Source organism: Erpetoichthys calabaricus, chromosome 3 (genome assembly GCF_900747795.2).
Source record: "Erpetoichthys calabaricus chromosome 3, fErpCal1.3, whole genome shotgun sequence".
Taxonomy (NCBI): domain Eukaryota; kingdom Metazoa; phylum Chordata; class Cladistia; order Polypteriformes; family Polypteridae; genus Erpetoichthys; species Erpetoichthys calabaricus.
Genome location: NC_041396.2, coordinates 142,575,013 through 142,598,905, shown reverse-complemented (window position 1 = coordinate 142,598,905; position 23,893 = coordinate 142,575,013). Strand labels below are relative to the sequence as shown.

Below are 23,893 nucleotides of genomic sequence, written 5' to 3'. Positions count from 1 at the left end.
AGTACTTGATGTCTTTGTGTTAAAGAAAGGTCCATCTTATAAATCAAACTCATCTTCCCGAGAACATTATGGATAAGTTGTAAAATACATAACCAATATCGAGAGAGTGTAAGGTGCAGTGGAGAACATGCGACCACGCGCGCTGCCAGCGTGACATAAAGCCCTCGCGGTTCCCACTTGTCTGTGTTTGTCTGACGCCGCAAGCCCGGCTGCTGACGTCATCAGTGCGGCACCGGGATGCTTACAAAAGGGAGACTGCTCGGCTGGTTGGGCGAGTCCTACTGGAAACTTCCTTCGGGTTCGGTTTTGTATTGAAGTGATAAAAAGGTGCAAATGCGAAGCCGGACACGGGGCACGTTGTGGTTTTGTGTTATGGTGTTTTGTGACTGCGTTTCTTAGACTGTCACATTTTGCTGCTTTCTGTTATGCTTGCATGGGGCATGTTTGGGAGGGGGAGGAGAGGACAAGGGCAACCCGGCTTTTTGCTTTGGTTGTTAAAGGAAAAATAACAGAGGAAAAGCTTCGTATTACAACTCTACTCCGGAAATAGCATGTCATGAGTTGCGCTTTATTGTGCAAGTTTTGTCTTAGTGTATTATGTTCATATTTGAAACGGCATGATTGCTTTTCAGTGTGTTTCTATTGTGTTTGCTTATCCTGCATTATTCAGTATGTCCTGATTTGTATGGTGTGTATTACGGGTTCTTTTCTTAATTATACTGGTATAAGTATGACGCAGTGCCGCTCAAATAACACACCCTAGGCATTTTATATAACAATACATACTGTATGAATATGTTGATTTTATATATGCGCTTGCATTTTTTAAATACTTGGCTCCCTCTTTCTCTTTTATATCCGTCCAAAGTGTAGCAGAACAAAACACAAAGAGACTGTCAATATCAGAATTCTCCAAACAGCATGGCTTCATGTTACTTCTATATTTAGTGTGCCGTTTTCTTGTGGCATGAGAAGCGAGACGAAGCAGAGCGTAGCTGAAGTAACACTGGGTGGCTGTCTGGCAACGGTATTTTATTTAAAGGAATAGCGCGATAATGCAGTTAGTCTGGTTTTTATACTGATTTTGTCATTGTGTCGGGTCTGTGCAAGCCTCCTATTTTACACACTATTTTATTCTGCTTATGCAAAGGCAGGATGCCAAGCAAGGCTTAGACAGACGTGTCAGTTTCAAACCTGTTTAATGTTGTATTTGTTTGCCGTCCACGCATTATAATTTGATTTCATGATCTGGTCAGTGTTACTGTTGCATCCATGCCTTTTATGCTGGGCACTCAAGTGACAATTGTATTTTTTCCTAGCAGTATTAAAAAAAAAACAAATCTTTGGATCTCTTCACATATCATTGAATATTGCTACATGTACGGCTTATTCATTTTGCAAGTTTTGTATTGTTTAGTAAAGTTTTTCATTGGTTATTCTGTATACGTACTCTAAACCTGTTCTTGCTTCATGATTACTGGAGTAAATCTTAGGATGCTGAGACTTAACCAGATTAATTGAATAAAAAAGTTTGTCCTGGACCACAGAATATTGTGTTGGACACAAGTAAACAGACTGGAAACATTCAGGTTTTTGCTGCATTCACTTTTATAACTTTAAAAAAAAATCATTGCTGTTAGGGGTATGTATTAGTTTACAAGTGGGCTAGGGCACAGTACGGTTGGCCTGGCACGGAACAATCATACTAGTCAAAATAAACTAGATTTTGGGGGTTTATTTGCGGACAAATGTGCTCAGGCATGGAACAAATTGCTAGTGTGAGAACACCCTTTGTTATATGCCCTGCCAGTACACTAACTCTGACATAGGAGACATTTCTTATATGGTTTAATTTCTTTTTCAAGAACTTCATTTAAATATTTTTTTGACCCAGTACAGCTTAGTATTTATTGCCAGCAGGTTTTTGGTTAAGGAAAGAAATAAAACGATATAGGTTTCAAAATCATAAAAAGTGACACAGTTAAAATCAAGGCAAGAATGTGTTTTCTATTAACAGCAGTAAATGGCAGCTAATTAAGAAAGTATTAAGAATTTTGAACTTCCTGATGTATAAGCTGATATTAAAATCAAAAATTAAGACAGACAAGAACATAGTTTGGGACACCAGATATGGATAGATGTGAAATGTGAGCAAGAGAAGCATTTTTATCAGTTCTGCTGCCTCCTAGCCATTGAATTCAGGGTTTGATTCATAACCTGGTCACTGCTTGTGTTGAGTTAGCACATTTTCCCTGTGTTTATGACCTGGGTAGACTCTTCCCTAGGTTTTTGTTTCCCTTCCACATTGCAAAGATATGCGTCGTCGTATAAATAGCAAATCTAGATCAATCATTTGTGTTTTTGTGCATGAGTGTACCCTGCGATGGGCTACAGCCACCGCCAGGGTTGGTTCCTCCTGATAACTGAAAGCAAAAGAAAAACATTTATTAATATTTCACCATTATGATTGTTCCTGATATTTAAATGTTGGGAAGTGGGGTTTTAAACATGTAGCATCGTTTGGTATTAGGATGACTTTATTTCTCTTTCTCATTGTTGCCCCCTTGCTGTGCTCTTTCTCTTTTGGCAGAAGCAAAGGGGACTACAATGTGGCTTGTGACTTTTCAGAAGATTCTGTTTGTTTCTGTTTACTTTATTCCCATTTCCATAAGCTGAAAAACAAACAAGAATTTGAATAGTAGTCTTGGTGAAATTTGTTGAACTAGATAAAGCTTATTTGTGCTGGGCATAGTACACTAGTTTTTAGTTTCAACATGTGTACCCATCTCCCATTACAGCAGGAATCAATTGACCAGTGTAAGGAAGAACTTCATTTCCAAATATTTATCATTAGAAATGCTTCTCAACCGTGGGAACAATGAGATTTGCTTATGTGATATAGGGACACAAACATACGATGTCATAAACAATAAATGCACAAAATTAGGGAAAAACATTCACTAAAACATGAGATGCTAAGCCAAATTTGTTAAACAAAATGGCCAAGCCTTTTTCTTTAGTAAGGTGTGATTTGGAAAAAGACAGGACCAACTCCTTCAGCAAAAGCTGTTGACATTCATCTCTGCTGAAAGATTCCACATACTGTGAAAGAGACACCCAGCTAGTTTCTAAAATGCACTTAAAACAGTAGTGACATCAGGTGATGGAAAAGAATGCAGATGTTTTAACTGTGGTCACATTGTGTTGATAGAATATGAAACTGTGGATTCAAATTACTGTATAAAAGTAAAAAAAAAAAAAACCATAAACATGCACTTTCTCCTCGACACTTATAATTGGAGAGCTATGGCACCTGTTGTCTTTCCAGTAGGAACAAAGATAAAGCTGTAAGAATATCTACGCTTTTGTTTTAGTGTGATGGTCTGGGTTGGCTCCACTTTCCCTGGTTGCTTCTTGAAGCCCCTTGATCCCAGAACCGTCAACAGTCGTAACCAAGATGAGCCGGGCAAATGAGGACACACAGTCAGCAAGGAGTTGGTGCAGAAGTGCCAAGTGCTTTTATTAAAATCAATCAAAAGTGTCGAAAAAAACCGAACTGTTCACAAGTGCAGTGCAAGATCTTCCATAAATAAGTAAATAAATAATCTGTTAGGGGTGGGCGGTATGACCAAAATTCTATATCACAGTATTTTTCTAAATTATACCGGTTTCACGGTATTGGACGGTATTTTTTTCCCCATGCATGAGTGAATGTCAACCACATTTTCCACTGTAATTACTGCAGTAGACTGGCTACGAATAACCTATTCCACTGTTATGAGAATTGTACATTGTACAAAAAAACATTTTAATGTGCACACAAGTATTAATACAGGTTTGCATGGCCCCATAAAGTGATAGTTTTCAAGGGGGTGACACTAATGAAGAGAAGGAATCACATTGCATGACAGTTGCAGTCAAAATATAGAACCTTTTTACTGAAAAAATTTTGCAAAAACTTAAACTATGATTTTGACAACATATTTTCAACCATCCAAAGAGGCATTTAGACTTAGTAAAATATCCAGAGGTGCTTGTCAAAAGTGTTCAGTATTGCACTGAACATGTCTTAGAAAAGTAATAAATAGTAAATATTTTTTGTGAACCAACTACACTTTGTTAATTTTAACCATCTCTGTCCACTGACACGTTAAAGTGACTTTTTCAACAACTTTACCATCAATAAACTACATAATATTTAAACTAATAAATAATAACAATAAAATAAATAATAGTATTATTACTGATAGCTGCACTATTACTTCAAGACTTCATGCCCAGGTGCATTACACAGTATTCACCAAATTAAAATAAAATAAAACAAGTGCAACTTTGTGATGACATCCTTACCAACTGTACCATCATTTAGGCAAACTGCATTAATATGGACCTTGCTTCAAGCTAAGCTATATACATAAATAAAATAGCTGCAACTTGCATTTACTGTATAATGCTATTTGCCCTACGGAAGTGCATTAGGGCCACGGTGAAGAAAAAAAAAATACAGTAAAGAGGGAAGAAAAAAAACAAACTACCGGTATATGTCAAGAATAAAGTCGACATGCTGACTTTATTCTGAACATTTCCACTTTAATTTTGACGCTTATGTCAAGATTAAAGTCGACATTTCCACTTTATTTTCATAGTTTACTTCATAATTAAAGTAGAATGTCATAAACTAAACTTCATCCTAAAATCAATGTTTAATTGTTTAATGTTTAATTTACTCGATTTTCTCAAACCCCGTCATAAGTTAATGCAGCACATTAAATGCTTTGTGTTGTGTTCCCCGACCCAGTTGTTAATCACTATGCTTCTTAAACTGACTTCCTCCGCACTAAGAGGAGGCAGCAATCACTGCACAGAACCCATTCATTTCATGGTATTCCTGCTCTCTAAAAATTTAGAATGCTAAGATAAATACTTGATATCATTTTCATGATGAAATGCATTAAAGCAGGTATTAAACAAGCACGGTAGTGAGGCGGTAGAGCTGCTCCCTGGCAGTAAGGGTCCCCAGGTGTACGTTCAGTGTAGAGACCTTAATGGCAGGTGTGACGAGGCTCCAAAAAACTGGATGTATGAATGGGTATCGCACAGGTTTAACTTAAATATTGTGTAAATGTTGGGTTTGTGATCTGGTGGTCGGAGACGTGAACACAGAATTCAATGCATGTTCTTCTGAGCGGACTTTCTTTATTGCACGCGTGCTGTCTGCCTGACGTACCAAAACCCCAGTTCCTATCCTTCCTTTTACTTTCTCCACATAACCAATCACCACACGATAAATGTCTTTGTGAAATTGAAACTAGTTATAAACTTAGCCCATGGAGTCTTTAAAAATATCTTCGCTATACATGTTTAATTATGCCATCTATTCAGGGTTGCGCCCATCCCAGCAAAGGCAGGAGAAAATCCTGAATGAGTCGCCAGCACATCGCAGGGTGAATACGAGCAACACATACACTAGCAGGGTCAATATAGCATAACAAAATCCCACATCCTACATGACTTTGAAAGGAAATTGAAGCATGCCGAGTAAACCCACCAGAAACAAATGCAAATTCAAAGCAGGGAACACCCAGAACCCCTTTGCTGCGAGGCAGCAGTGTAACCTCCATGATTAATACATGCTTTAATGCATTTCATCATGAAAATGATATCAAGTATTTATCTTAGCATTCTAAATGTTCTGAGAGCAGGAATATCATGAAGTGAATGTATTCTGTGCGGCGATCGCTGCGGGTGCCTCCTCAGTACAAGAGGAAGTCAGTTTAAGAAGCACGTACTTGATTTAACATGGCTCGGGGAACACTTAACACAAAGCATTTAATGTGCTATATAACTTATGACAGGGTTTGAGAAAATCAAAATGTTCTGCTTTAATGGCAAATTACGAGAATAAAGTCAACATGTCGACTTTAATCTTGACATAAATGGCAAGAATAAAGTAGAAATGTCGAGAATAAAGTCAACATGTCGTCGCACTATTACACAGTACCCAGGTACATTACACAGTATTGAAAACAAATAAAACAAGTACAACTTGGCTTGCAGTATTATCCAGTAGTATAGAAACAGTATTTATACATTTGAACATAATGGTCCACATCTGACCTTCTAAAACCAAAGCATCTCCAGATAACGGACGCGACTCCTTTTTTTTGGCAAAAGTTATTCTGTGTCATCATGTTCAACTTTATCGTCTGCTACAGCTTCAGTTTCAGTTTCGGAATGTTCTCTGTCCATTTTCAGAGTGCAATACCTACACTACCACTACCTATTTAGTGGTGTAGCAGTGAAAAAGAGCCCCCGTGCAACACCGCTGTGATTAGCAGTGTAGCAGTGAAAAAGTTCCCCACGTGAACAGTTTCCCGCTGCGTCACGTTCCGAACATCGTTTAGGCAAATTAAACCGGTGTTGCGGTATAACAAAAATCCATATCATAACAAAAATAAAAAACGGTTTTCGTAAGAACCGTATACCGCCCAGCACTATAATCTATAAAAACAAAAGTGTCAGGTGGAGGTTAAAATTTTCAAAAAATTTTCCACTAAAAACAAGGTAAAAAACCCAAGCCCCAATGTTTTTCTATAAAATCTGGGTTCTCCTCAGCTTATCCCATCAGGACCCTGCATGAATGATGAGACGCCCGCCAACAGGGGTAGTCATCTATTAAATCATAGGGTTTGGTGTCCTTCTGACAGCATGTCGGCAGAACTCCTCACTGAACCACATGCATATCTCTGTCGGCCAGTCGGTCTGTGTCAGAAGGGAGACACTGTACAACAGGGCTGGTCCTACTCCTCTGCACTGTTCTGAGGGGCGCCCCTTCTCCAACAATGCACTTGAGCACTAGCCTGCTGCTTGCTTCCCTGGGGCATACTTCCAACTGTCTTCCTCCTTTCCTCATGAGACAGGGTCCTTACTGTCTTGCCTCTTTCTCCAACCATAACCTCTGTTATCTGTCTCTTGTTTTTGATTCTGATTTGATCCTTTTCATTTTTTTTCTGTGCTCTTTTCCCCTGTATGCTGCACAGGCTCCCTGTATACTACCTGATTGGGTGCAGGTGTTGTCTTTCACCTACTTGCATTTGCACGTGAATGCATGAGTACCCAAGTACCCAATCAACCCCAGAGTGGTGCACCAGCATGCACACTCCCACACCTGTTCAGAGTCTGCATACTCCTGGACCCAATTATTTATTTAATAATCGTAGTTAACCATGGACCACTTATCACATTTAGGTGCAATATTTTAAACACATAATTTCCTATAGAAAAAACTAAAAAGGCAAACAATGCATCAATCCATCAGCATACCTATCGGTATGTCTGTAAGCAGTAAAAAGAACTGTTCGCAGGCATCATCTTTGCTTACAATGGTTAAAACAGCAAGAGCCCACATACATCAACAAGTGTTTATATGTGATGATAAACATTGCTTATTGTATTCACCGTATTGTGTACTGTATTGCATCCAAGAAAGTGCTGACACTACTTTTTTTCTTAGTGTGCCCACACTACGTGGTGCAGTGTCTGTCTCACTAAAGTAGATTTTCTCTAGATTTTTTTCTCTTTGCTAACTGCTTGATTATAACCTTGCTGCTGCATCCATGCCTTTATTATAAAAAACACCAGTATGGGAAAACTTATTTATAAGTTCTCGTTGCGTACTTCACTGGATCTTGCAAAATTGAGGAGCTTCAGGGAGGGAGGTCTCCACAATCCATTTTACTGGGGCCTGTCAGAGATCTTGTTATGATACTTGATTTTATTTAAGTTGATTTGTACAATTCAACATGCAATTTGAGAAGGAAGCTAAATATTGTTCTCTATGTAAAGTGTATTGTGATTGGGCGAGGGGCTGAGTCTTTGGTAGGGAGGTCACTGTACCAGAATTTTTGTATTCAATACCAATTCCAGTGAAATTTTTCAATACCTGATAATGTTTCGATAACATGACAAAAACAGAAACCCCACTAAGTGGCTTTTTATTAAAGTACCTCCATTATTGAACAATATTGTGCCTTTTTCTATAATGTAATATTAAATATATAAATATTAACAACAAAATAATGGTATGTCCATCTAATAGTAATCTTATTATTGTTGAAGTAAACTGGTATTGGCATTCATAAATATCAAAATACAATACAAACCTTGAATTTTAGTATGTGGCAGAGATGAAGACACCCCCAGTATAACAACAAATAGGGGGTTCATAATTTTTGTGGGGATTTCAGCATTAGGGATATCACAATACCAACTTTTCTGTATTCAGTACCAATACCAGTAACGTTTCACAATACTTGATGCCTAATTGATACTACAGCAAAAACAGAAATTGCATTCATTTATTAAAAGGCATTTTCACACCTAGTTAATTTTTGTGTGTTTTTTTTTTTTTCAAACTCTGGTGCAATTTCCTTGAAAATCTGATTTGTTAAGGTAGATGTGAACATGCCAATCGCTCTGCACAATTACCAAAAGTTGATCAGAGCAAGACTAGCAGGTTCATTGAAACTTGTACAGATGATCGGCACAAAAATTGGGAAAGGAAAAAAAAAATCAACTGCTAAAACAACCATCAAAATACATACATACATAGTGAAAAACTAATAGCAGTGCCTTGTGATGCTGACAGTCAAACCTAATCTTTAATCACAGTAGTAATGTGCACAGATGGAGTGTCCTCTTGATGTGATTGCTTTTTGGGTGCAATGCAGAGCTGTAGGTACATCAACTTTGACAAATGTAATATGCCTGTATTTAGTGCTTGATTTGGAATCGAATGATTAGTGGTACTCTGTGGTGATACACTATCATTCAATCAGTTTGATCAAAGTTTTGGGTCACTTGAGGCCCATCATGAAATATTGGTGCACTGCCATGCAATAACTTTAGTTAGAAGAGAATGGCCCAGTGAAACTTAAAGCTCCACAATAGTATACCATTCGCTCAAAGAGTGGTGGGGTTTCTCTTGAGAAACTTAAGAGTGCCACAAGAATAGCATACTGGTACTCCAGTACGCAAACTGGAAATTGTTCCATTTCAAGCACTGAGTAAATGTTACTCAAACAATCCGAAATGAACATTAATAGCAAATATTTACAAGAGATACATATGACAGTAGGCATTTGATTATGGATAAACTAAACTGACTTTATGTTCATAATTTGGCTACTGGAGAGTACATTTGCAACTTCATACAGTTAAAATTTTGCTTACTTTGGTATGTCTTTTGTCATAAAAATGAAGCATATCAGTGATATGCCCAGAGCAGAGGTTGCCTTTTTTTTGTACACTTGCCTAATGGAAATGTTTTCTTTTCATACCATTTGTAATCGTGCATATTTTTCATCTATTCTTCTAGTTTTACAATAATAAGTTTTTTGTTCATAGAGGTTTGGTAAATAAACAAAATAATTATGGAAAATGAAGCAGTATGGAAACACAGCTAGTGTTAACCTGCAAAGGTATTTTTTTCCCAGGAAAAAATGTTTCTGGCCAATGAAATAAGTCCATGATACACCTACAGAATGTTTATTGATATATTTAGTTTGCTTGAAAGTCTGTAGTGTGAAATGTAACTAAACTAACTGGAAATTGAAATAAAGGAACAAATTATCCCTAGATTGGGAACAAAGCAAATGGACTAGGAGAGTGAAAATGCCTTAAAAGTACCTCCATTATTTAAGTGAACAATGCTGTGCCTTTTTCTGTAAACAGTACAGAATAAAAATACTAACAGTAACATCAGCTTTAAAATTGTTATATATCTTTTAAGTAGTTACCCTGCTATCATTTAAGTAAACTATTATTGGCATTCATAAATATCAAAATACAATACTAAGCTTTAATGTAGCTTATAATTCATGTAGACAAACAATGTGACAAACACTGACAAACAAGTATGATTAATTTAGCAAATTATAAAATTGTTCAGGATATTTTCATTTGAATAAATTCTTTTAAGCATTCTTTTAAAATCTGCTTTGTCATAGAACCATTATTTTAGGTTTGCAACATTTGCTATTGTAAGATTTATATTTGCAACATTAAATTGTTAAAAACTTACTAAAGATTTTTATCTAACAAATGAGTCAAATTAATTGAATTTTCAAATATCACAAACTCCTGATGCTTTAATTTTCCAAATCTCTCCCACTTTTTTATTTTTGTCCCAACTTTAAGGATTCCTGTATGAAATCAGACTTGTCAGTTTTACTTTAATCCATTATTTCAGAATTACTGTAAAACACCTTTGTTCTTCTCTAATTTGTATAAGATACCTAGAATATATTTTGTTATTGCTTATGTCCATGTATAAGTCCACAATTGAAACATTAACTGGACTGAGCTTGCTTGTATTCAATTGTTACATACTAAGCGACTGCATCCCATTTGCCAATGTACCATTTAAATATAAGATATATGTGCTTTTTCAATAAGTTCATCCAATGAAATTAATGACACAAATTTAGAGTTTGCAGGTTCATATTCAGCCATGAAGTATGCTGCTTTGGCTGTCCCGCTAATTTGCATGTGTGTCTCTGTAATTAGGCATTTCTATTAATGCAGTATATGCTGTAGTAAGTGAGTTGTGCCTTTGAACCACTGAAATGCTAAGAAAATTTTATTTTCATATGAAAAAATGTGACGGCTTATTAGGTTGATTGATAGGTAGATGGCTATCCGGCTTATCTATCTATTTGGTTTAAAACATTCTTCAATTTTTACTTGCTACAGCTGTTGTTAGTGTGCATTTTCCTCCCACAGTCCTGTTAGGGTGATTCTGGAGTGGCCCATGACCCTGTACTGTATATGCTATTTTGAAAGTGGATGGATGCTTGGATGGACATCTGTAGGTGTACACATGACAGTCTGAGTTCCTTTATTGGGAATACAGTGGTACCTCGGTATACGTCTGCTTTGGAATAAGTCCAACTTGGTATACGCCCTGTTTGGACGTGAAAAATTTTGCTTGCTGTTAAACAACACCGACTCAAGTCCTAGAGCTTTGATTCCCGATGCCTGCGAGTCGTCTATGACCCATCTTCTCCTGCTCAGGACTCCATCACTGGTTCATGGGCGTCGGACACCGGATTTAATTTCTCCATTTCAAGACAGCATCACTTTTCCTCGGCCTGCAATCGAGTAGTAAACACTGCTAATCTTCGCACGCTCACCCGTGCTCATCCTGCAACAAGCTCTTCTACCTCTATCAAGGCTGCTCTCTTGAACGTGAGATCAGTGTCTAATAAAACTTTTATTCTGCAAGACTTCATTACCTCAAATAATCTGGATTTCTTCTTCATCATTGAGACTTGGATTTTAAATGGTGACCCTTCTTGTTTTACTGACATGACTCCAGCAGGTTATTCATTTTTAAACTCTCCTCGCCTGACTCATCATGGGGGGGGGGGTATTGCCACTATTTTTAAAAGTATGTTCTTGTGTCGGAGCCTTACAAGGGGTCCGTTTAGGAGCTTTGAACTTCAACTTTTCGAAGTGTGCAGCTCCCCTTCTCTGCTGTTTGCCGTGGTTTATAGACCTCCTGTAATTAATGATACTTTCATCTCTGAATTCTCTGATCTCTTGGCTGATATTACCCTCTCTCATGATAAAGTTTTTATTGTTGGTGATTTCAACATTCACGTTTGTTGTCAATCAAAACCTTTGGTCAATGACTTTTTATCACTTTTGAACTCATTTGATTTTATACAGCATATTAATACGCCAACCCACTCTCTCGGTCACACCCTCGATCTCGTTCTTACTCGTGATATTTCAGTGAATAATATTGATTTTTGTGATGTTTCTTTTACTGATCATTTTTCAATAACGATGGATCTGAATATTACTGTTGATGTCCCGACTAATAGCTGTCCCTCACGCTGCTCGCGCTTTTTAAATTCTTCTATTATATCTGATTTTAAAACCATTTTCTCTAGTCTTTATGTGCATGACCAAAATAATGGTATCGATAATTCTGTAGTAAAATTTAATTCTTCCTATAAAACGATTTTAGACTCAATTGCTCCACCCAAGATACACAGTAATAAGGGTAGACCTGCTCCCTGGCTAAATGAAAATACACGATCACTGCGCCACGCCTGTCAAACTGCTGAACGGCGTTGGAAAAAAAAGATGGACCGATTGTCTCTAAACAGATTTTTAGGACTTCTCTTTTCAATTTCCAGGCTGAAGTTAAGATAACGAAACAAAACTTCTTTGCCGATTTAGTATCCCGTCGCTCAAAGAATCCTAGGGTCTTATTTAATTCAATTAATGCGGCTATTCACCCCCACTCTGCGATGGGATCAAATAGCATTGTTCATTCATGTGACCAGTTTCTATCATTCTTTGTCAGCAAAATCGATACTATCCGCCGTGGCATTGTTCAAACGGGCCGTGAACTTTCTACTGTTAATCATGACATTGTCTTAGAATCCTTTGATCTAGTCTCACTTTCACAGCTAAAAAGAAATATTGACACCCTTAAACCAGCCCCCAGTCCTCTGGATATTGTACCACCACGTCTCTTAGTGGAAGCCTTTGATGTGTTGGGCCCACCCTTATTAGCCATCATCAATGATTCTATTAGTTCGAGAGTTGTACCCTCATTTTTTAAACATGCTGCAGTCCGTTCCCGTCTAAAAAAGGCAGAATTAGATCCTGGAGTTTTAGCCAATTTTCGTCCAATTTCCCAACTGCCATTTCTGGCTAAAATTCTAGAAAGAATTATTTATAATCAATTGGTTGATCACCTTAACTCCAATAATTTATTTGAGATATACCAATCTGGCTTTAGGCATTATCATAGTGTTGAAACGGCACTCCTGAAAGTATTCAACGACATCTCTATTATTACTGACTCAGGTGATGCAGCAGTCCTTCTCCTCCTTGACCTGTCTGCTGCCTTTTACACTATTGACCATGAGATATTGCTGTTGCGGCTTGAACATCTTGTTGGGCTTAAAGGGGCTGCTCTTAACTGGTTCAGGTCATATTTAACTGGTAGACACTTTTCAGTGACTTTTAATTCCTCTTCTTCATCTGCTGCTCCTCTTAAATATGGTGTTCCTCAGGGATCCATTTTGGGTCCTATTTTATTCTCCATATACCTCCACCCTATTGGAGTGATTTTTAGGAAATTTAACATTTCTTTTCACTGCTATGCTGATGATACTCAGGTTTATATTCCTGTCTGCAACTCTACAACAAATCAACTCCACAACTGTCTGTCTGAACTAAGATCCTGGATGGCTAATAATTTTCTTGATCTAAATCAAAATAAAACAGAGGTGCTTATAGTGGGTCCATCAGCTAAAGCCCAAATTGGTCTTGGACTTCTCGACTCTTTCTCTGTCTTTTCCAAACCTCAAGTCCGCAATCTTGGTGTTACCTTTGATAGTAACCTCTCTTTTGAGAAACAAGTAAATTCTGTAGCCGTGAGTTGGTTTTTCCAACTTCGTCTATTAGGTAAGATAAAGCCTTTTTTATCTTCTAGGGTTCTTGAGATAGCTACTCATGCGTTTATTTTTCCTCGCCTCGATTACTTCAACTTGCTGTATTCTGGGATTAACAAATCCCTGATACACAGGTTACAGTTGGTCCAAAATGCTGCCGCTTGCTTTCTGGTTGGGGCAAGAAAGTATGACTCTGTTTCTCCTATTTTAGCTTCTTTACACTGGCTGCCTGTCAGTTTTTGAATTGATTTTAAAATCTTGCTGCTAGTTTTTAAATCTTTACATGGGCTTGCTCCTTCCTATTTATCTGAACTGTGTGTTTTACATCAGCCATCTAGAGTGCTTAGATCTTCTGGTCAGCTGTCTCTGGTTATCCCTTGTACCAAGTGTAAAACCAAGGGTAACAGGGCCTTTGCAGCTGCTGCGCCTCGCCTGTGGAACTCTTTACCTCATCATATAAAGGAGTCGTCTACAATTGAACTGTTTAAAACAAGACTAAAGACTCATTTCTATTCACTTGCATTCTGTGACCTTCAGTAATACTGATGGTTTCCTCTTTGCGATTATATAACATTACTTCTATTTTTTTATGTATATAACATTACTTCTATTTATTATGTATTTTATTTTATGTTCATATATTTTATTTCTATTTATGTTTTATGTTAATTTGTTTTGTTTTTCTTTTATTCTATTATTGTAAAGCACTTTGGCCACATTACAATGTTGTTTTAAATGTGCTATATAAATAAAAAAAAAAAAAAAATATATATATAGTGCATCCGGAAAGTATTCACAGCGCATCACTTTTTCTACATTTTGTTATGTTACAGCCTTATTCCAAAATGGATTAAATTCATTTTTTTCCTCAGAATTCTACACACAACACCCCATAATGACAATGTGAAAAAAGTTTACTTGAGGGTTTTGCAAATTTATTAAAAATAAAAAAGCTGAGAAATCACATGTACATACGTATTCACAGCCTTTGCTCAATACTTTGTCGATGCACCTTTGGCAGCAATTACAGCCTCAAGTCTTTTTGAATATGATGCCACAAGCTTGGCACACCTATCCTTGGCCAGTTTCGCCCATTCCTCTTTGCAGCACCTCTCAAGCTCCATCAGGTTGGATGGGAAGTGTCGGTGCACAGCCATTTTAAGATCTCTCCAGAGATGTTCAATCGGATTCAAGTCTGGGCTCTGGCTGGGCCACTCAAGGACATTCACAGAGTTGTCCTGAAGCAACTCCTTTGATATCTTGGCTGTGTGCTTAGGGTCGTTGTCCTGCTGAAAGATGAACCGTCGCCCCAGTCTGAGGTCAAGAGTGCTCTGGAGCAGGTTTTCATCCAGGATGTCTCTGTACATTGCTGCAGTCATCTTTCCCTTTATCCTGACTAGTCTCCTAGTCCCTGCCGCTGAAAAACATCCCCACAGCATGATGCTGCCACCACCATGCTTCACTGTAGGAATGGTATTGGCCTGGTGATGAGCGGTGCCTGGTTTCCTCCAAACGTGACGCCTGGCATTCACACCAAAGAGTTCAATCTTTGTCTCATCAGACCAGAGAATTTTCTTTCTCATGGTCTGAGAGTCCTTCAGGTGATTTTTGGCAAACTTCAGGTGGGCTGCCATGTGCCTTTTACTAAGGAGTGGTTTCCGTCTGGCCACTCTACCATACAGGCCTGATTGGTGGATTGCTGCAGAGATGGTTGTCCTTCTGGAAGGTTCTCCTCTTTCCACAGAGGACCTCTGGAGCTCTGACAATGACCATTGGGTTCTTGGTCACCTCCCTGACTAATGCCCTTCTCCCCTGATCGCTCAGTTTAGATGGCCGGCCAGCTCTAGGAAGAGTCCTGGTGGTTTCGAACTTCTTCCACTTACGGATGATGGAGGCCACTGTGCTCATTGGGACCTTCAAAGCAGCAGAAATTTTTCTGTAACCTTCCCCAGATTTGTGCCTCGAGACAATCCTTTCTCGGAGGTCTACAGACAATTCCTTTGACTTCATGCTTGGTTTGTGCTCTGATATGAACTGTCAACTGTGGGACCTTATATGGACCGGTGTGTGCCTTTCCAAATCATGTCCAATTAACTGAATTTACCACAGGTGGACTCCAATTAAGCTGCAGAAACATCTCAAGGATGATCAGGGGAAATGGGATGCACCTGAGCTCAATTTTGAGCTTCATGGCAAAGGCTGTGAATACTTATGTACATGTGCTTTCTCAATTTTTTTATTTTTAATAAATCTGCAAAAATCTCAAGTAAACTTTTTTCACGTTGTCATTATGGAGTGTTGTGTGTAGAATTCTGAGGAAAAAAATGAATTTATTCCATTTTGGAATAAGGCTGTAACATAACAAAATGTGGAAAAAGTGATGCTCTGTGAATACTTTCCGGATGCATCTATATATATAAAATCCCTGTGTGCGTCCAGGTGTCTTCTGGTGAAGTACGCATGCGCGGGGCACGGTGCGAGCGCGATATTACTGTCAGAGAAAGTTAGAGGCGAACCACACGCCGTGGCGCAACGTTAGGGGCATCGCCTCTGGCGCTGACGTCCGAGGTTCGATTCCCGAGAGGGAGTGCAGTGGAGTGTGTACACCTGATGAGCCCAGAATGAGGGTGAAACACGTGTCGTGTACTCTTTGCATTTATTTGACAGTAAAACTATTTTCAACCATATATATATATATATATATATATATATATATATATATATATATATATATATATATATATATATATATATATATATATATAATATATATAAAAATAAATAAATAAATTGACCTTTGTTTGGAATACGACTCGCGTGCTAGAACACCGTGTGTGGTATAGTGGGTCCGCGGCTTCAAAAAAAGGGCCAGGTTTTAACCCGTATAGCCGTGTCGTTCTCCGTGGGCACGATTGCACAACCATGGGGAAGTTAATGAGGTAGTTGGAGTAAGTCACACCTGCACAGGTGGGCTGTGATCGGGAAGAGTGAGACTGCATTTTTAACCTCGGATTTTATCTGATTTATTTATTGTTTTTATCCCCACAGAACACTTGTTTTTATGGATATTTATTAAATAATTATTTATTGAAACCAGATGCACTGCACTTTTTTTTTGGACACTGATTTTTGTTTTAAATAAAAGCACTTGGCATTCTTGCACTATCCCCTGACTTCATTTGAGAATTGTCCTCATTTGTCAGCTCATCTCGGTGACATTACCAACGCTTTCGGGTTCAGGACTCCCGGTAAGGATGTATGGGAGCATGGAGCGGACCTGCATTGTCACACCGCACGCTACCCTATGCTGCCCACAAGTGTCAGTATGGCAGTTGCTAGCTTTCAGTGAACAACCCGTGCTATAACTCTATGTGTAAATTTGAATTGATTGTTGAAAAGTATGAAGGTGGCATGCGTATCCGGGACATGGCTGCTGCATACCGTATGCTGAGAACGATGGTATCTATGATTGTGAAAAACAAAAACATTATTAAAAAGTAAAGTGAGGTTAAATTTTAATTTATTTCATCTAATTTGCTTTTGTATTTATGTATTTTAGTGTTAAGCTTTGTTTAAATTATTTTATACAACCCCATCAATGTATAATATGCCAATAACAATAGGAATTTTTTTCATGGGAACGGATTAATCATTTTCCCTTTATTTCTTATGGGAAAAATTCTTTTGGTATACGTCCCGTTTGATATAAGTCAAAGGATCTGGAATGGATTAAGGATGTATACCGAGGTACCACTGTATGTCAGACATTGCACTTAAAAGTTATTAGTCGCTCCTGTTAGAAATTCATGACAATAAAAGTTAAACAATTACATTGTTTTATCTGTTGCATGATTACACTTTCAAAGCACGTACAAATCTATTTCTGAACTAACTGTATAATGGGATAAAAGTGGCAATAACGTGAATGTTTTTTTAATAGTGGCATTCCCCCAGTCACATACTGAATTCCTTTCTCTTGAACACAGAGCATTTCCAGACATGACTTCTGCTGTTTTTCTTTTCAGCATGTTTTAATATGGTGGAGTAGCATCACCACTGTGAGCGGTTTTCACTTGTACTTTTTACTCAAGGTTTTCTCAGGTACAATTGTTACTTTTGAAGTAATTCATCTGCTTGCAGTCATGCCAAATGTAGCACCAACTCAATAGTAATGATACTGTAAAAAAGCTAATACTGTTAAGTGTTTGGAATTATTGTATCGAATTGGTACTGAAGTTTTGGTTCATTTGACGTTCCTAGTGGATTCTGTGATGGTGAGCTGTCCAGGCCCTGGTGCAGCAAAGCAGCTCCAAAACATTAAATTTTACCACGTGCTTCACAATTAGTATCCAGTTTTTTTGGTCAAATGTTGTCTTTGGTTTTCTCCAAACATGTCTTCAGGTACTATGGCCAAATCACTCTATCTTTGCCTTTTCTGTCAGAGTAGATTGTTCCAGAAGTTATGGCCTTTGTCCAGGTGTTAATGGGCAAACTTTAGTCTTTTTTTCACTGTTATTTTTCCTGGACAGCAAAGGTTTCTTTCTGACACACTTCTCATATAGGTCTAATTCAAGCAGCCATTTGACATTAACAGTGGCAAGAGCTACTTGTGGGTCCCATGATAAAGTTCTGCGGTTCTTAGAAACTTCTTTCAGTATTTTGCATTCAGCTCTTCGGCTGACCTTGCTGGGGTGGCCTGGACAAGTTGGCAGTTCTTTGAAATCTTCTCCACTTGTAGATGTCCCAGACAGTGCAATAGTTGATTTCCTATTGATTTGAAATCTTTTTAAATTACTTACCAGACTCCTAGGCATCTATAACTTTCTCTCTTAAGGCCTGTAGGCTTTATTATAGCATACACTTCAACAGCAAAGAGCAAAACACATTACCTGCCTAAGGTTTATATAAGTCAGGTTCCACTAAGATTTTCACTATTGATGTTCTGTTGCATCTGATTCTAATTTTAGGTGTTTGAGGTAAGGATAAGTGAAGTGTGCATTTATGTTTTTAAATTTACACTGTAAACTACTAAATGTAAATGTGGCATGATGTTTGTTTTAATAATTCACATTTATCTATGGGTACTTTTTAAAATGAACATCAAATCTTGATATTCCCACATAGATTGAAAAAACATTTCATGAAGTGTACTTCCTTTTTCACATGAGAATGGTATAACATTACTTTATATGTGGTACTTTTAGGTTTGGTTTTGTTGTGGTATGGTCTTGGAAAGGCATATTTTACATTTTAAAACTATACATACCTTACATATGCCTGAATCTAAAGTTGATTCTTGTTCTTGTTAATTTGGATCCAACATGACATAACAATGTAAACTATTGCCACTCTCATACATAATTTTTGTTTCTTCCTAGGCTAGTTCCCTTCTAGCCTAATATTGATACATTTTCTGACATAAATCTTGTAGAATTTAATCTGTCTGCATATGTTGCTATTTATGGTCTGCCATTTGACAATCTAAACCTATCAAACCTATAAAAGCTCATTCAGACAGTCTGGGATTTTCATCTTCTCTTCTTAATCTATTATTAACCAGTGAAACATGTGGACCCACAGTTCTGATATATAATGCAAATAAAACCAATTAAAGATAAGGAACTATTAACACCTCCTGTGTTTTGTAAATAGTTACTAGTTTTAGTTCATCTAGAAATTATAATGAATTTCGTCATTTCTGGTGGCTAATCTCAAACAAGGAAAATTTGACTATTTTGACAACACATTTTTTTGTTTTGAACGTACGCTAACTTGCCTTCATCTTATTTCTTGCCTTTCACCAATCACCTTCTGCGATTTGCTTGATACTCAGCAGATATTACTTCACTTCTTTTTCTTTCGCTATTATGGTGGTTATCACTTGGTTTTTCATACAATTTGCTATCATTTATTTATATTTATTAAAGTTTGATGTTCAATGATCAGTAACACAATACTTAACTTGATTATGAATTCTGAACATGTATGTACCATGTCTTGAGCGATTATCAATAGAAGGGCTAATAGGGACCATGCTAATATTACAATTAACTTTTTTTGGCCACTAGCTTTTTTGAATTTCCAGAATATATCAGGTTATATTTAGGATTACTTCTTCCTTGTTTATGTGCTTCCATGTCTTGATTTCTTATTCCTTGATGTTTAGCAGATGTCGCTAGTGTTGTTTTTCTTTCTGCCAAACACATAGCCACAGGTCACTTTGCTGTCACTTATGAGCCACTATGTTGTTGCTACCGTTTTTTTTATTTTATATATACAGTATCTATATATTTCCAGAACATAATCAGACTAAGATCTAGACTAAGACTAAGATCTAGGTTCAGCCCCAATAGTTTGCAAGTAAACATATGACAGACAGACAGGTCTTAATATTTTATATAAAGTTAATTAAAGTTAAATTAAAGTTACCATATATTTGTAAATTTGTTTGTTTAATGGCGGTAATGTGTTTTGTTAAGTTGGAGACTATTTACTCTTAACAAGTTCATCATTACATTTGTATAACGTGTACTGCTTCAGGACTGTGAAATCATTTCCTTAGCCCTATTGCTAAATATTTGGCAATCTCCATCCAGTTATCCATCCATCCATTTTCTAATACACTTATTGAGTTATCATTATATCGACTCCCGTGTGTGCTTTTGCTTCAATAAACCATGTTTTAATACTTTATTTTTTTGTGGCACATCTTATATCCAGGCCTGGGCAACTAACTTCCCCATCAGTCCTGACTACACTCTGTCCTGTTGATAATTAAAAAGCAATGGAGTAGTAAAGTAAGAAGCCTGTAAGAAAAAGTTGCCTAAGACCAACCATAATTAATTGGAATACTGTATTAGTATGTGCCTTCATTCTCATGTGTTTTTTAATGTTAGCAAAATGGGAGTTTAGTTAGTGTATTAACAAATAATGGTATCAAATAGACATACTTAATGCATGTGCTTGTCAATAACTGATATCTAGGTGTCAGTAGACTGGGGTTTCTTAATATGGCTTAAATTTACTTTGAGCTGTAGTATTGGATTAGTAGTGACATTTCCCAAGTGACTTATACCTGCTTTGGTAATATCTATTTGCCAGGTACTTTTAGCTTGGTATCTAAGCTTGGAACCTAGGTGACAATAATTATGTTCTAATGCCCTAGGTGTTTGCAACACTTTGGTGCAGTGACAGACCTGCTGTTTCACAGCTCCAGAACACTGGGTTCAAAACACAGCCCAGACTCTTTCTGTATGGTATGTGCAAGCTTTCTAAATATCTATGTAGGTTTTTACTCATGCTGTCTTTCTACTGAACAAGTAGGACTACATGATTATATGTACTTTAGGTACAGAAGAATGTGTTTGAAATGGATTAAATGACACACAAACTAAACTAACAGGAAGATTCACATTAACAAATGAAGAAGTTGGAACATGTAAAATAAAATGCAACCAGAGGTTGAATTGTTGGCTTCAGTAAGACATCTAATAGTTAATGCTGCTGTTTCTTTGTTTCAATTAATAATAGCCAAGACAGTTTTACATTGTTAATTGCTGTGCTTTTTTCAATTTGGCAGATGTATTTATGCAGCTGGCACTAGCTTAGCTGCACTTGTGTGAGACATGGGGAACTTAGCTAAGTTTAATAACTAACCTTTTGCATGTTACAGTCTTTTTTTTTCAAATTTTAGTGATATTATTGTAATCATTCCATACAAATAGATAAATTTTTACAAAAAATAGGATTGAAAACAAATCAACCCTCCCACCCCTGAGAAAGAGAGCATGGCCAACGGACTAAAACGTAAAAGCTAGTAAAAATACATAAATTGATGAGTTTAATAGGCGGTTAAAGATAAATGGAGAAGAAAAAGAAATGGGAAGAGAATCTGCTTCCTTGGTGCTTTATGAGCTTATTCTAAAATAGTTTTTTTTTTATTGATTTTATTGAAATCACACAACATTCTATACAAATAGATCAATTTTACAAGAATAGGATTGAAGACGAATCAACCCACACCCCTGAGAAAGAGAGCATGGGCAGCAGAATAAAACTTAAACCTAGTAAAAATAAGCAGATAAATAGATTATTAAGTGAATGTAGATAAATGGATAAGTAAAAGAAGAAGAGAAAAGAATAGGGAGAGAATCTGCTTCCTCATTGCTTTAAAAGCTTATTCGAAAATATTAGTGATTAGATCCTGCCAGGTTTGGAAGAATTTATGCACAGATCCTCTAAGTGAAAATTTTATTTTTTTCCAATTTCAAATAATATAAAACATCAGTTATCCACTGACTTAAAAGAGGAGAGTTATGATTCTTCCAGTTTAGCAATATAAGTCTGCGTGCCAATAGTATAGTGAAGGCAATCACAGTTTGTTTGTCCTTCTTCACTTTAACACCAAACACAGCTGTTAATGGGTTAGAAGGGATTGTGACACCAAGGCTGTCTGAAAGGCACTTAAAATTTTTTGTCCAGAATGATGTTAATTTGGTGCAGGCACAAAACATGTGATCCAGTGAGGCTGGAACTTGATTGCAGCGTTCGCAGGTTGGATCTTGCCCTGGAAACATTTTGGACAGTTTTAAGCGAGACAGATGTGCTCAATATATAATTTTGAGTTGAATAATTATATGCTTTGTGCATATGGAGCTTGAGTGAATTCTCTGCATTGCTACCTTCCACTCCTTTTCTGAGATGTTGAGTGAGAGATCCTTTTCCCATTGTCCTCTTGGATCTTAGAAATGCTGTCTGAGTCCTCGAAACTGAGCAATATTTTTTTCCAGCATAGAGGAAGGTGGGAGATGAGGAAAATCAGGCAGATTCTGTTTAACAAAGTTTCTAATTTGAAGATAGTGAATGAAATGTGTTGCTGGAAAGTTAAATTTGGAATGTAATTGTTCATAGGATGCAAAGATGTTGTCTATATAAAGATCTCTAAGTAATTTAATCCCAAATGTTTTCCAGGTCATAAAACTGCATATGTTTGTGAGGGTTGAAAAAGGTGGTTCTCATGCAGAGGTGCCACAGGTAAGATTCTCCATCTTAAAATGCTTTCTACATTGGTTCCATATTCTGAGTGAGTGAAGCACAATTGGGTTATTAGTATATCGGCGATAACTTGCATTAATAGGGGCACAAAACAGGGAATATAAAGAAGTACTGCAGGATTTTATTTCTATTGCGCACCAAGCCTTTGTATGTTCATTTATTTGTGTCCAGATTTTTATAGCTTGTATGTTTGCTGCCCAGTAGTAAAACAGAAAGTTGGGTAGAGCCATGCCACCTTTTGCCTTAGGTCTTTGTAGAGTCGCTCTTTGAATACGTGGATGTTTTAAGTTCCAAATAAATGAGGTTATGGTTGAATCTAATTGCTTAAAAATGATTTGTTGATGTATATTGGAATGTTTTGAAATAAAAAGAGAAGCTTAGGAAGGATATTCATCTTAACAATGTTAATTCTTCCAGCTAGAGTGAGATTTTGAAGGGTTGACCATCTATGCGAGTCTTGCTTAATTTTTTCCATACAGACAGTGAAATTTTGTTGATAAAGAGCTTTATGTTTACTTGTGATATTTACCCCTAGGTATTTAAACTGATCTGCAATGATAAAAGGGAAGGTGTCCAATCTAATATTATATGCTTGAGAATTCACTGGAAAGAGTACACTTTTATTCAAATTAATTCTGAGACCAGAGATCTTTTGAAATTCTGTAAGTGCTGTTAAGACTGCAGGCACAGAATTTTGTGGGTCTGATACAGTACCATATCATCTGCATATAGAGAAATTTTCTATTCCAGTCCTTCTCTGATAATCCCATTTATCTAATCAGCCAGTGGTTCAATGGCAATTGCAAATAGCAGTGGTGACAAGGGGCATCCTTGTCTGGTACCACATTCTAGTTTAAAGTAGTCTGAACAAATGTTGTTAATACAAAATGAAGCTTCTGGATTGGTATACAGTAGTTTGATCCATGCACAAATGTTCGGGCCAAACCCAAATTTCTCTAATGTAGTGAAAAGGTAGTTCCATTCAATCATATCAAATGTTTTTTCTGCATCCAGCGATAATAATATGTCTGGGGTGTTTGACTTTGCTGGTGAATATATTACATTAAACAGGCGTCGAACATGTTAGTCTTTGAACAATTATGTTCGGTATGGTGTAGGTATTTTGCCAAGGTAATGCCAGTTATTGTTTTTTTACACTTTGCCACAGAGGAGTGGATGGGGTGTATAAAATGAAGTATTAGCTCAGAAAGAAATAACTACAGTAATTTGCTTAGGATTGTTTACTTTTTTATTCTTTGGTACAATTGGTTAATTGTCTAAGGGGGAAGGTTAAGGTAAGTAGCAATCCAAAACTAACATGAAAGGTGAAAGAGTCTGGTATCGAATGAGGTTATTGTGACATC

The 23,893-nt window shown here is 37.1% G+C and overlaps 1 protein-coding gene across 2 annotated transcripts in view; it reads left to right on the top strand.

The window, feature by feature from the left end:
• Positions 1 to 213: 213 nt before the first annotated feature.
• Positions 214 to 23,893, top strand: part of ubxn2a (UBX domain protein 2A) — an 84,488-nt gene continuing 60,808 nt past the window's right edge. The window contains exon 1 of one of the 2 annotated variants that reach the window (XM_028797378.2): positions 214 to 327. The gene's annotated coding sequence lies outside the window, so the exon portion shown is untranslated. Of the gene's footprint in view, positions 328 to 22,463; positions 22,509 to 23,893 lie in introns of those variants that run through there. The other variant, XM_051924935.1, reaches the window with a different exon arrangement.